Genomic DNA, 14,743 nt, shown 5'->3' on the forward strand with positions numbered 1-14,743 from the left:
GATGATTTGTCTTTCACAGATTCATTATTATTGATTAATTGGGCAAAATCTAGAGATATGTCCTGAAAACGTGGGACGGATTGATTCTTTTTTCTAGTGGAGTACAAAAAAGGGATAACTCCCAGGATATGTGATCCTTGTCATCTGAGTGTGTCATACAACATCCTCGCTACAAAAATGTTACTCATTATCATCTGAGAGTACCATGTTTCCCCTTCTGTATATATTATATCACTAATCTCCTTTGGATTGTAGACCTCACAATCAATTGAGGTCTTCAATTGAAATTTGATCACTCAATTTTGATCTGGTCAACAATTTATTAAAACTTTCTTATTTAATTTTCTATACAATACTGCTCTTTAATCAAAATTTGGTCACCCAATTTTGACCGGGTCAACAATTTCTCAAAACTCTTTTTTTATACAATGCACTACGCTTCCTAGCTTTTAAATCTTCACAATTAGTTCAAATTTAGAATTGGGTCAGCTGATTTTGATATGATCAACAATTTCCCAATAAGCATTCTCATTCAATTCTTTTAATTCATATGCTTCCTAATTTTGAAGTTCTCACATTCGATGGACGTATACAATTTTGAATTTGGTTCACATTTTGGTGGGATTGACGATTACTCAAATCAATCGGCAGCAACTGGCCAATAAAAACATATCAACCGAGTACACCCTCCCACTACCTAGAGAAAAGTAAAGCCAATATGCAATACTATAGCACCAATGTAGTACATGTAGCTAATAATGCAGAAAATTTTCCACATAAATATGAATTGATTAGCACATAACACATAATCACATCACGGAAGACCAACCAAAACACCACATTAAGTAAAGAAAAAACATACTTCATCATCTCACACACTCACCAAACCAAACATTTCATCAATTCCAAAATGTTAAGTGTTTGAAAAGTCAAATTTATTATACTTTGACCAAGTTCAAAGCAAAAATTATCAACATTCACAATACTATCTTTGTAACTTAATATAAGACCTTTTGACATAGACAACGTTAAAAAATACCTTATACTCCCTTCATTCCTTTATGTAAGGTGTATTATTTTTGTCATGGTGACCAAGTCATATAGTTATACACATGTTAGGACGAAATTAACCTTGATTACATCATTGATTCCCGGCAACTAAATCATTTAGGCTAGGAAAGTAAGAGATACACGGAATGAGTAAGGAGATACTTTCCTTTTTCTCATTACAAGAATAGGTGAATGCAATGAGGGGAGAGATATTTTCCTTTTTTGGAAGAGCTAACGATGGAATTATGAGGAATTAGAAGAAATGCACCTTACATTGTGGAATTTTATCGAAAAACAAATATACCTTATATAAAGGAACAGATGGGGTATTAAGTTATGGAGGGTCTACTAAATAAATAAAATAAAATTTATTTCATGATGAATCTAATGCTACTGAATTAATATTATGAATATTGATATATTTCTCTAGATATTTAGTTAAACTTAAAAGAGTTTTTCCTTTTCAAAAACAAATACATCATGCATTTTAAAACAGAGGGAGTAAAATAAAGTAAACCCAACAACATCAACGACGCACCAAAGCGCGCCTAACCCTTCTAGTGTTTATGATAGTCCGGTCATATTTAGTATTGATTATATCGCTTGCACGTTTAGAATTGATTTCCATAACCGAGCCAGGCGTTTGATGTTGTTTTCGTATTGCACAGAGATTATGTTGTACTCCCTCTGTTCCTAAATATAAGTCTTTTTAAAGATTTCATTAGTGGACTACATACAAAGCAAAATGAGTGAATTTGTATTCTCTATGTACATCAGTATGTATTCTTTTCATAAAACATCTAAAAAGACCTATATTTAGAAACCGAGGGAGTAAATTTAAGTGTAACATGAATCTAGTGCCTAACATGCATGTAAACAGTGATTAGATTGCTACTAAATTGGTGTATTTTATGGACCGACCCTCCCCAACCAGGTTTAATAACATGCAACCCCTCTCATTCAATTTTCCTCGCTCTGCCACTCCACAAATCACTCAACTAGAATACTTCAAAAAAATGAACGTCCAAATCCAGCACATGATTTGTGCTCTACGGTTTGTTTAATGCGAAATAAATTGAAACGGACAATATTTCGATACCATGACAATTTACTGTTGTAGCCATAAAATACCAGAGTTTGTGAGTACTAGATTTTTACCCCTTTTTGCAAGACTATGCAGTGTGTGGCACTACTTAGAGTATTTTGGTTATACATTATGAAAACTAGTTCTTATTAACAAAATATGGATAAAATTGCCCGCATGCATGCGAGGTGACAATGCATGTGTTCTGGTTATTTTTCCAGTTTCACAAGCACCATAGAGATGGTCCTTGTGGAATTTGACGAATTCGATGCCAGTGATATTCTTCTTCCTCGCCAGCGTGTCCAAATTCCTCATGCGTGCATGACCTAGACGTCGATGCCATAGCCAACCTTCTGAGGTTTTTGCTTGTAAGCAAGTGGTTGGTGGACCTATGGAAAAATCAACAATGTACAAATCTCCTCACCTAAGGCCTTCGAAGACTTCGGATTTGTCAGATTCCATGATGACTACACATCTGTATTTTCTAAAGATTACAACCATATCAAGATCACAAAGCATTGAGACTCACATGAGGTTAAACCCAAGGGATTCGACAAGCATGACTTTGTCCATATGCCTGTCCTTGGAGATAGCCACTTTTCCAAGTCCCAATACCTTGATTTTACCTTTATCAGCATAAGTGATTTGCTTCAGTGGTGATGGTGTCAGCGGCATATTCATCAACAAGCTTTTCTCACCAATCATGTGATTTGTGCAAGCACTGTCAAGAACCCACTCTGTATTCTTGGGTTTGTCATCCTGCAGATGAATTAGTACATCTTACCATCTCATATGCTTCAGACTTGAAGAATATGATATCAATTTCATCAGTTAAGAATTTCATAATAAACAGTAAATTTGAGGACGTGTGAAATGTTATCATTTCATCAATTTTAGCTTGCATCCAAACAAGCAATTTCCTCATGTCTCGAGCAAATTCTTCAGACGATGACTTTCATCTGGAGACCTGGCATGCATAGGTGATTAGTTCAATTCCTTCACCACCCACATCTGAAGGGGTGGCAAAGAGTTCATCATCCTACGAGCACCATATGAGAAAGGGGGGCATTGAAGCTAATGCACTTCTTTTCATAGTAAGGGGGTTAGAATACTCAAATGAATAGGCAGAGAAATGCTTGGAGGACTTATGAACATAATGATTTCAGGAATAGCGCATTAGACTTTTGAGGATTATGATCCTCATGAAGACTTTGGTCCACCTGCATATCAGAAGCATTAGCACGAGTATGAGCATAATGTTGACCATTTGAGGATTTTGATCCTCGTGAAGACTTTGGTCCACCTGAGGAAATTTATTTGGGTTTCTGGTTCTTCACAGGTGGTGTCATGAGGACATTCACCTGATGATTTTCCAAGCAACTTTTGGGGACCCAGATTTTCCTCAGGGGTGGTCAATTCCTGCAGTTAGTTCCCACATATTGAGAAAATACTTCACCATATTGATTTTTAAACAATTTATAGTTGGAGTCAAATGACTCATGTGAGGAATAGGATAATTCACATGCAAAGCCTGTTAGAGTGGATGGATCGACGGGAGGACCTTTAGCAGCAACCCATGAGGTTTTGGGGTACTGCTCAGGTTTCCAGTATGATCCATCAACATTCAATTTTCTCTCAAAGGCAATTCCTTCTTTCCACGAGTTCCTGTTCATAATCTACTTTTTGATCACATCGCAAAGGGTTTGATGCCCTTTGAGACTTTTGTATATGCCTGTCACATACATTTCCTTCAACCCTACATTTTCGTCAGTAGCATTTGCGGTTTCTTCAAGTGAAGAATTTGATACCACATGGACAGTTGAAGAATTTGTAGTAATAGAAGCATTTGATGATTCTGGTGAAGAATTAACAGTTTCACGCTCGATGCATTTCAAACATGGTGGAATGAATTCAACCTGAGCGGTAGTGATATGTTGAGCAAGCAATGAATCATGTTCTATTCGAAAATCATCATGAGACATTCTTAACTTCTCAAGGTCAAGAATCCTTTGAAGAAATTCATAGGAAAAATTCTCATGATTAGCCAAGAGTGTGCCATAACGATCTTGAAGGCTATCAAATCTAGACTGAAGACTTTTCACATCTTTAGTGAGGACTTGAGTACGATTCATTTCATCATTCAACAGATCATCGCTTCTGTCTAGCAGTTTTTGAAACTTTTCAATGGCCCTTTGTTGCATAGTGGCAATGTTGGCAAGTTTATAGTAACTGGGTTTTTGATAATCATCAGGTTCATAGTCACTAGAATCAGAGGAAGAAGTATGGTTTGGTATCTTTGAACCTTTCGCCATGAAGCAATAGGTTGGAGCAAAGTCATCAACATTTTCATCAGTGTAGATAGCGTTGTCGTTTTGTTCAAGGTTGAAGATTGACTTGCTCACGAATGTGGTAGCGAGTGCAAAACTTGCCACATCAGACTCTGAATTCTCTTAAGAACCTTCCTCTTCATCACATTCCTCAGATTCTTCTTCAGAATCCATTTCCTTGCCAATGAGTGCCCGAGCCTTTCTGAAGCTGGTCTTCTTGTGCGATGAGGACTTTGAGGATGAGGACTTTGAAGATTTCTTCTTTTTCTTCGAGTCATCACAACTTTCATCCTTGTATTTCTTCTTCCTTGATTCCTTCACCCAGCGAGGACAGTCACGAATGTGGTGACCATATTTCTTGCATTTGTGGCAGGTTCTTTTCTTGTAATCCTCAGATGAAGATTATGATTTCCTCATATCTCTTTTTGAAGATTTACCGAACTAGCCACACTTTGTGAACTTCTGGAATTTCCTCACGAGCATAGCAAGTTCCAGTCCCAATTCTTCAGGGTCACCAATGATGCAGTTTGAGTCTTCTTCTTCGGATGAGGAAATAACCTTAGCCTTCAGCGCACGAGGTCTTGAGTAGCTTGGTCCATACAGATCTCTCTTTTCTTCTTGTTGGGATTCATGAGTATTCAGTCTCTCGAGTATATCAGCACGATCAAGCATTTTGTAGTCTCTTTGTTCTTGAATCATCAGAACCAGTTTGTCAATTGATGGATCAAGAGATCTTAGGAGTTTCTTCACAACTTCGTGTTCAGTGATGTCTCTAGCTCCGAGTGCTTGCAGTTCATTTGAGATGTCAATGAGGCGATCAAAGGTATCTTGGCAACTTTCATTGTTGTTAGAGCATATTTCTCCATATGTGGTTTTGGTAATTGATGACAATCCTTATGGACTAATGGTTGCCTTAGTTATATTTATAGGATTTGTCCATAGCCACTTCTTGAAGTCCATCTGTTGGGTTCAAGGAGTTTATATGATGACCAAGGTGGTATTCAAGGTATTATCCAAAGAATGGTCATAGAGACACAAAGAGTAAATCAAGATGATCAACGCACAAAGCGTACAAGATGTACCGAGAGGGATCAAGTGAGCCCACGGTATGGTAAGCATTGTCCATTATCTGTTGGTGTACTAACCCATGGTATTCGTGAGAGTTCTATGTGGGGTTAGGTGTGTTTCCATGGGCTTGCGTCAAGAGGAAGATCTCATACAACCCATGGAGGATGACGTCAGGTGGTGATCGTCATCAAGATTGCGGTGTGCAAGTTCAAGTGGATCAACACGAAGATATCTTGCTTGAAGCTTGCCGTCCATTGTGGTGGCAATGGACTTGTGAAGATATGTTGAAGAGTGGCTCACCCATATTGTGTATGGGGAGCAATCAACTAGTCTTCATAAAGCCAACACAATCAAGAAAGGTGGTCCATCTTGAGGAAGCCAAGATCATCATCATCTAGCTCAAGAGGACGAGGTGCAAGGTATAGGTTTGCCCTTGATAGGTTTTCTGTTGTAGGATAGATTGCCATACTATCAAGGGGGGCTCTCAAGTGAGTAGCTTGATCGTATCATTCGTTGAGAGCTCAAACCATTTGCATACTTGCATCATACTTCTTGGTTCTTGTTTGGTGTTTCTCTTGGTGAGTTTTAGATCTTATGGTCATCTTCATGAAAAACTCGAGTTCATCGAAAACGGAGTCCATATGCATCTTCTATGATGTTTTCGATGTTGGAGTTTTTGCTGGTTCTTCATTCATATAGATCCACATCTCTATATCATTGGCTTTTTCATATCTGCATGTTCTTAAGATTGCTCCGGATGGGCGGTAGTACCGCTTCAGGGTGGTAGTACCTCTCTCTGAGCGGTTGTACTTCATCGGCCCTTTTTGCGAATACTTTTCCAAGCGGTCGTAGGCCCGACAGTAATATCTTTACTACCGTGGGTGTGCGGTAGTACCGCTCCTTGCCTAGCGGTAGTACTGCTTGTGATACGTCTCCAATGTATCTATAATTTTTGATGGTTTCATGCTATTATCTTGTCAAACTTTGGATGTTTTGTATGCCTTTTATATCTTTTTTGGGACTAACTTATTAACTCAGTGCCAAGTGCCAGTTCCTGTTTTTCCATGTTTTTGACCCCTTTCAAAGGAGGATTTTAAACGGAGTCCAAACGGAACAAAACTTCCAAAAAGATTTTTTCTGAAACAGAAGAAGATCGGGAAGCCTAAGAATCAGGGCAGGGGGCCAGCAGGGACCCCACAAGCCCCCTAGCCGTGGCCAGGGGACCGTGCCTCCCATGCTTGTGGGCTCCCTGGGCCACCTCTTCCCTGGGTCTTCTTCCTATATATTCCCTAAAATCCCCAAAAAAATAAGGAGATCATTGAAAGTACTTTTCCGCCGCCGCAAGCTTCTGTCTCCGCAAGATCCCTTCTGGGGCACGTTCTGGTGCCCTGTTGGAGGGGGGATTCGGATACGGAGGGCTTCCTCATCAACACCATGACCTCTCCGATGATGCGTGAGTAGTTCACCACAGACCTACGGGTCCATAGCTAGTAGCTAGATGGCTTCTTCTCTCTCTTGGATCTTCAGTACAAAGTTCTCCATGATCTTCATGGAGATCTATCTGATGTAATCTTCTTTTGCGGTGTGTTTGTCGAGATCCGATGAATTGTGTATTTATGATCAGATTATCTATGAATCTTATTTGAGTTTATTCTGATCTCTCTTATGCATGATTTCATATCCTTGTAATTCTCTTCAAGTTGTGGGTTTTGTTTGGCCAGCTTGATCTATGATTCTTGCAATGGGAGAAGTGCTTGGTTTGGGTTCATACAGTGCGGTGACCTCACCCAGTGAGAGAAGGGGTAGCGAGGCACGCATCGTGTTGTTGCCATCAATGGTAAAAGATGGGGTTTTCATCATTGGTTTGAGTTTATCCCTCTACATCATGTCATCTTGCTTAAGGCATTACTCTGTTCGTCATGAACTCAATACACTAGATGCATGCTGGATAGTGGTCGATGTGTGGAGTGATAGTAGTAGATGCAAAAAGTATTGGTCTACTTGCCTCGGACGTGATGCCTATATGTAGGATCATTGCCTTAGATATCGTCATGAGTTTGCGCGGTTCTATCAATTGCTCGACAGTAATTTGTTCACCCACCGTGATATTTTCTATTTTGAGAGAAGCCTCTAGTGAACACTATGGCCCCCGGGTCTACTTCCCATCATGTTTTCATCCTTACACTTTTTCTTCGTTGCACTTTCCGCCTTCAGATCTCACTTTGCAATCAATCTTGAAGGGATTGACAACCCCTTTATAGCGTTGGGTGCAAACTCTTTTGTGTTTGTGCAGGTGATGTGGACTTGACGAGATTCTCCTATTGGATTGATACCTTGGTTCTCAAACTGAGGGAAATACTTACTGCTCCTGTGCTGCATCGCCCTTTCCTCTTCAAGGGAAAAACCAACGCAAGCTCAAGAGACGACAGAATATTTCTGTCGCCGTAGCAGAAGAATTTCTGGCGCCGTTGCCGGGGAGGATCAAGTCAAGAACTCATCCAAGTAAGTTTCACAAACCCATCTCTTGCATTTACTTTTTTGCCTCTCGTTTTCCTCTCCCCCACTTCTGAAAATAAAAAATTACAAAAAAAAATCTTTGCCTTTTTCTTTTGCCCTGTTCGTTCACCCTTTTCTCTCGCTTGCTCTTTGTTCGCTTGTGTGCTTGCTTGCTTGCCGAAGTCACCATGACTAAAAACACCAAACTTTGTGACTTCTCGAATACTAATAATAATGATTTTATTAGTACTCCGATTGCTCCCGCCACTAGTGCGGAGTTGTACGAAATCAATGCCGCTTTGCTGAATCTTGTTATGAAAGAGCAATTCTCCGGCCTTCCTAGTGAAGATGCCGCATCCCATCTTAATACCTTCATTGAGCTTTGCGATATGCAAAAGAAGAAAGATGTGGATAATGATGTGATTAAATTGAAACTTTTCCTTTCTCGTTGCGAGATCGAGCAAAAACTTGGTTTTCGTCTTTGCCCAAAAATAGTATCGATTCTTGGGATAAGTGCAAAGATGCTTATATATCCAAGTATTTTCCGCTGTGTAAGATTATCTCTCTCCGTAATGATATCATGAATTTTATGCAACTTGATCATGAACATGTTGCACAATCTTGGGAGAGAATGAAATTGATGATTAGAAATTGTCCCGCTCATGGCTTGAGTCTTTGGATGATTATACATATCTTCTACGCTGGCTTGAATTTCGCTTCTAGAAATATCTTGGACTCCGCCTCAGGTGGAACGTTCATGGAAATGACGTTAGGAGAAGCCACGAAACTCCTAGACAATATCATGACGAACTACTCTGAGTGGCACACTGAAAGGTCACCTACTAGTAATAAGGTACACGGTATAGAAGAAATTAACTCGTTGAGTGCTAAGATGGATGAGTTCATGAATTTGGTTTCTAGTAGAAGTGCTCCATTAGATCCTAATGATATGCCCTTGTCTTCCTTGATTGAGAGTAGCAACGCTAGCTTGGACGTTAATTTTGTTGGTAGGAATAATTTTGGCAACAACAATGCTTTTAGAGGAAACTATGTTCCTAGGCCTTTTCCCAGTAACTCCTCTAATAACTTCGGCAACTCCTACAACAATACTCATGGAAATTACAATAGATTACCCTCTGATCTAGTGAGTAATATCAAAGAGTTTATCAACTCACAAAAGATTTTCAATGCGTCCATAGAGGAAAAACTACTCAAAATTAACGATTTGGCTAAGAGCGTTGATAGAATGTCTAGTGATATGGATGCTTTGAAAGTTAGATGTGCTCCTCCCAAGATCAATATGGATGAAACTTTAAAAGCTATGCGTGTTTCCATGAGTGAGAGCAAAGAAAGAACCGCCCAAATTCGTGTTAGACATGAATGGCTTAAAAAGGCGTGTTCTCGTGATAAGAATCACGAAGATCTTAAAGTGATTGGTGTGACTCCCATTGAATCTTTGTTTTCTTGTGTCAAACCTAATAATGATGGGGCTGGATATGAATCCACTTTGGTAGGAAAACGCCCCAATGATTCGGAGTCCACCTATCTTGATGCTAAAAGCATTGAAAGTGGAGTAGAGGATATTAAAACTTTGAGTAGTAATGAAATTACTACTTTGGATTTCAAGGAATTCAATTATGATAGTTGCTCCTTGATTGAATGCATTTCCTTGATGCAATCCATGCGAAACTCTCCACACACTTATAGCCAAAACAAAGCCTTTACCGATCATATCGTCGAAGCTATGTTAAAATCTCTTGAAGAGAAACTTGAATTGGAAGTCTCTATCCCTAGAAGCTTCATGATGAGTGGGAACCTACTATCAAAATCAAAATCAAAAACTATGAATGCAATGCTTTGTGTGATTTGGGTGCTAGTGTTTCCGCGATTCCAAAGTCTTTATGTGATGTTCTGGGTTTTAATGAGATTGAGAGTGTTCTCTTAATTTGCATCGTGGAGATTCTACTGTCAAGAAACCCATGGGAAGGATCAATGATGTTCTTATTATTGCAAATAGGAACTATGTACCCATGGATTTCATTGTGCTTGACATTGATTGCAATCCTACATGCCCTATTATTCTTGGTAGACCTTTCCTAAGGACTATCGGTGCTATCATCGATATGAAGGAAGGGAATATTAGATTTCAATTTCCTTTAAATAATGGCATGGATCACTTTCCTAGAAATAAAATAAGATTGCCTTATGAATCCATGATGAGGGCTACTTATGGTTTGAGCACCAAAGACGACGATACATGATTTTATCACCTTATGCCTAGCTAAGGGCGTTAAACAATAGCGCTTGTTGGGAGGCAACCCAATGGATTTATCTTTTCCTTTCTGTTTTGTTGCGTCCACACCATCATAATTCTGTTATTATTGTGTCTTTTGTGTTTCTTTTTGTGTCTGAGCCAAGCAAAACCTTTATGACTAGTCTTGGTAATGGTTGTTTGATCCTGCTGGAAAAAGACAGAAACTTTTCGCTCACGAGATGATTTTTCATTTTTACTCCGAAAGATATTTTGAGTTGATTCTTTTTGCTGCTGGTTTATATGCCTTTTTCCCAGGCATTAGTACTTTTTCAGATTTTTTGAGGTGCCAGAAGTATACGAAGTATACAGATTGCTACAGACTGGTCTATTTTTGACAGATTCTGTTTTTGTTGAGTTGGTTGCTTGTTTTGATGAAACTATGGATAGTATCCGGGGGGTACTATATATGGAAAAGTGAGAATACAGTAATAAAACACCAATATAAATATAAATCAAGATTGCTACAGTACCTAAAGAGATGGTAGTTTGTTTTCTTGTGCTAATGTTATCACGAGTTTCTGTTTAAGTTTTGTGTTGTGAAGATTTCAAGTTTTGGGTGATGTTCTCATGGACAAAGAGATAAGGAGTGGAAAGAGCTCAAGCTTGGGGATTCCCAAGGCATCCCAAGCCAAACTCAAGTACACCAAAAAGCCTAAGCTTGGGGATGCCCCAGGAAGGCATCCCCTCTTTCGTCTTCAATCCATCGGTAACATTACTTGGAGCTATATTTTTATTCACCACATGATATGTGTTTTTTTGGAGCATCTTGTATCGTAGGAGTCTTTTATTTTTGTTGTGTCACAATCATCCTTGTTGCACACCTTTAGAGAGAGACATGCACTCATCGTGATTTTGCTAGAATGCTTATCATGCTTCACTTATATCTTTTGAGCTAGATAATTTTGCTCTGTGTGCTTCACTTAGATATTTTAGAGCACGACAGTGCATGACTTGATAGTTGGCTTATGCTATGAAAGTAGTCCCAAAGGTGATAGGTATCCAAAGAGGATACAAAAATCTCCATCTTCATGTGCATTGAGTAGAAAGAGAAGTCTTGATTCCTCTCAATTAGTTTTGAGACGCGGATTTGGTAATATTAAGAGTTATGTTAGTAGGGTGTTGTGAATCTAGAAATACTTGTGTTGAAGTTAGTGATTCCTGTAGCATGCACGTATGGTGAACCGCTATGTTAGGAAGTCGGAGCATAGTTGATCTATTGATTGCCATCCTTTGTGTTGCGGTCGGGATCGCATGATGGTTAACACCTACCAACCCTTCCCCTAGGAGTATGCGATTAGCACTTTGTTTCGATTACTAATAAAAACTTTCGCAACAAGTATGTGAGTTCTTCATGACTAATGTGAGTCCATGGTATAGATGCATTGTCACCTTCCACCATTGCTAGACTCTCTAGTGCCGCGCAATTCTCGCTGGTACACAAACCCACCATATGCCTTCCTCAAAACAACCACCATACCTACCTACTATGGCATTTTCATAGCCATTCCGAGATATATTGCCATGCAACTCCCATCGTTCCGTCTCATGACTTGTGTCGTCACTCTCATATTGCCATTGCATGATCGTAAGATAGCTAGCGAGATGTTTCAACGTCATACGCCAAGCTAGATCGTTGCACATCCCGGTACACTACCGGAGGCATTTCCTATAGAGTCATCATCGTTTGGAGCTTTGAACTATGAGTAAATAAAAGTGTGATGATCATCATTATTAGAGCATTGTCCCTTGTGAGGAAATAAAAAAAAGGCCAAATAGCCCAAATAAAAAAAATAAAAAAAGAGGCCCAAGAGCCCAAATAAAAAAAAGAGAAAAAGGGAGAAGGGACAATGCTACTATCTTTTTCCACACTTGTGCTTCGTAATAGCACCATGTTCTTCATGATTGAGAGCCTCTCGTTTCATCACCACTATATGCTAGTGGGAATCTTCATTGTATAACTTGGCATGTATATTCCAATGATGGGCTTCCTCAAAATTGCCCTAGGTCTTCGTGAGCAAGCAAGTTGGATGCACACCTACTAGTTCTCCTTTTGAGCTTTCACATACTTATAGCTCTAGTGCATCCTTTGTATGGCAATCCCTACTCATTCACATTGATATCTATTAATGGGCATATCCATAGCCCTTTGATATGCCGAGTCAATGTGGCAATCTCCTCCTTTTTTGTCTCACAACCACCACCACACTCTATTCCACCTATGGTGTTATATCCATGGCTCACGCTCATGTATTGCGTGATAGTTATAAAAAGTTTGAGAAAGAAAGAGTGCGAAAACAATTACTTGGCTAATACCGGGGTTGTGCATGATTCACATTAGTTGTGTGAGGATGATGGAGCATAGCCAGACTATATGATTTTGTAGGGATAACTTTCTTTGGCCTTGTTATTTTGAAAGTTCATGATTACCTTGCTAGTTTGCTTGAAGTATTATTGTTTTCATGTCAATAGCAAACTATTGTTTTGAATCTTACGGATCTGAACATTCATGTCACATGAAAGAAGTTGCAAAGGACAACTATGCTAGGTAGCATTCCACATCACAAATTCATTCTTTATCACTTCCCTACTCGAGGACGAGCAGGAGTTACGCTTGGGGATGCTTGATACATCTCCAACGTATCTATAATTTTTGATGGTTTCATGCTATTATCTTGTCAAACTTTGGATGTTTTGTATGCCTTTTATATCTTTTTTGGGACTAACTTATTAACTCAGTGCCAAGTGCCAGTTCCTGTTTTTTCATGTTTTTGACCCCTTTGAGAGGAAGATTTTAAACGGAGTCCAAACGGAACGAAACTTCCAAAAAGATTTTTTCCAAAACAGAAGAAGATCGGGAAGCTTGAGAATCAGGGCAGGGGGCCAGCAGGGACCCCACAAGCCCCCTAGCCGCGGCCAGGGGGGCCTGCGCCTCCCAGGCTTGTGGCTCCCTGGGCCACCTCTGTCCTAGGTCTTCTGCCTATATATTCCCTAAAATCCCAGAAAAAATCAGGAGATCATCGAAAGTACTTTTCCGCCGCCGCAAGCTTCTGTCTCCGCAAGATCCCATCTGGGGCACGTTCTGGTGCCCTGCCGGAGGGGGGATTCGGATACGGAGGGCTTCTTCATCAAAACCATGACCTCTCCGATGATGCATGAGTAGTTCACCATAGACCTACGGGCCATAGCTAGTAGCTAGATGGCTTCTTCTCTCTCTTGGATCTTCAATACAAAGTTCTCCATGATCTTCATGGAGATCTATCCAATGTAATCTTCTCTTGAAGTGTGTTTGTCGAGATCCGATGAATTGTGGATTTATGATGAGATTATCTATGAATCTTATTTGAGTTTCTTCTGATCTCTCTTATGCATGATTTCATATCCTTGTAATTCTCTTCGAGTTGTGGGTTTTGTTTGGTCAGCTTGATCTATGATTCTTGCAATGGGAGAAGTGCTTGGTTTTGGGTTCATACCGTGCGGTGACCTCACCCAGTGACAGAAGGGGTAGCGAGGCACGCATCGTGTTGTTCCCATCAAGGGTAAAAAGATGGGGTTTTCATCATTGGTTTGAGTTTATCCCTCTACATCATGTCATCTTGCTTAAGGCGTTACTCTGTTCGTCGTGAACTCAATACACTAGATGCATGCTGGATAGCGGTCGATGTGTGGAGTAATATTAGTAGATGCAGAAAGTATCGGTCTACTTGTCTCGGACGTGATGCCTATATGTATGATCATTGCCTTAGATATCGTCATGACTTTGCGCGGTTCTATCAATTGCTCGACAGTAATTTGTTCACCCACCATGATATTTGCTATTTTGAGAGAAGCCTCTAGTGAACACTATGGCCCCCGGGTCTACTTCACATCATATTTTCAGCCTTACACTTTTTCTTCGTTGCACTTTCCTCCTTCAGATCTTACTTTGCAATCAATCTTGAAGGGATTGACAACCCCTTTATAGCGTTGGGTGCAAGATCTTTTGTGTTTGTGCAGGTACTCTGGACTTGACGAGATTCTCCAACTGGATTGATACCTTGGTTCTCAAACTGAGGGAAATACTTACTGCTCCTGTGCTGCATCGCCCTTTCCTCTTCAAGGGAAAAACCAACGCAAGCTCAAGAGACGACAGAAGATTTCTGTCGCCGTAGCACTTGCGCCAAGTGGTAGTACGCTCCTTGCCAACGGTAGTACCGCTAGGGGCAGTGGTAGTGCCGCTAGTGGCAGCGGTAGTACCGTGCGTCGGTAGTGGTAGTACCGGTGTGCGCGGGTTGTAAGTGGGGGTAACGGTCTGATTCCTTCCCCAATTATATAAAGGGGGTCTTCTTCCCCCTTGGACCTATCTATCTATTCAGCTCATGTTCTTCCCCCATTGTTGACCTTCTTCGAGCTTGCTAACTCTCAATA

Source organism: Hordeum vulgare, chromosome 3H, assembly GCF_904849725.1.
Source record: "Hordeum vulgare subsp. vulgare chromosome 3H, MorexV3_pseudomolecules_assembly, whole genome shotgun sequence".
Taxonomy (NCBI): Eukaryota; Viridiplantae; Streptophyta; class Magnoliopsida; order Poales; family Poaceae; genus Hordeum; species Hordeum vulgare.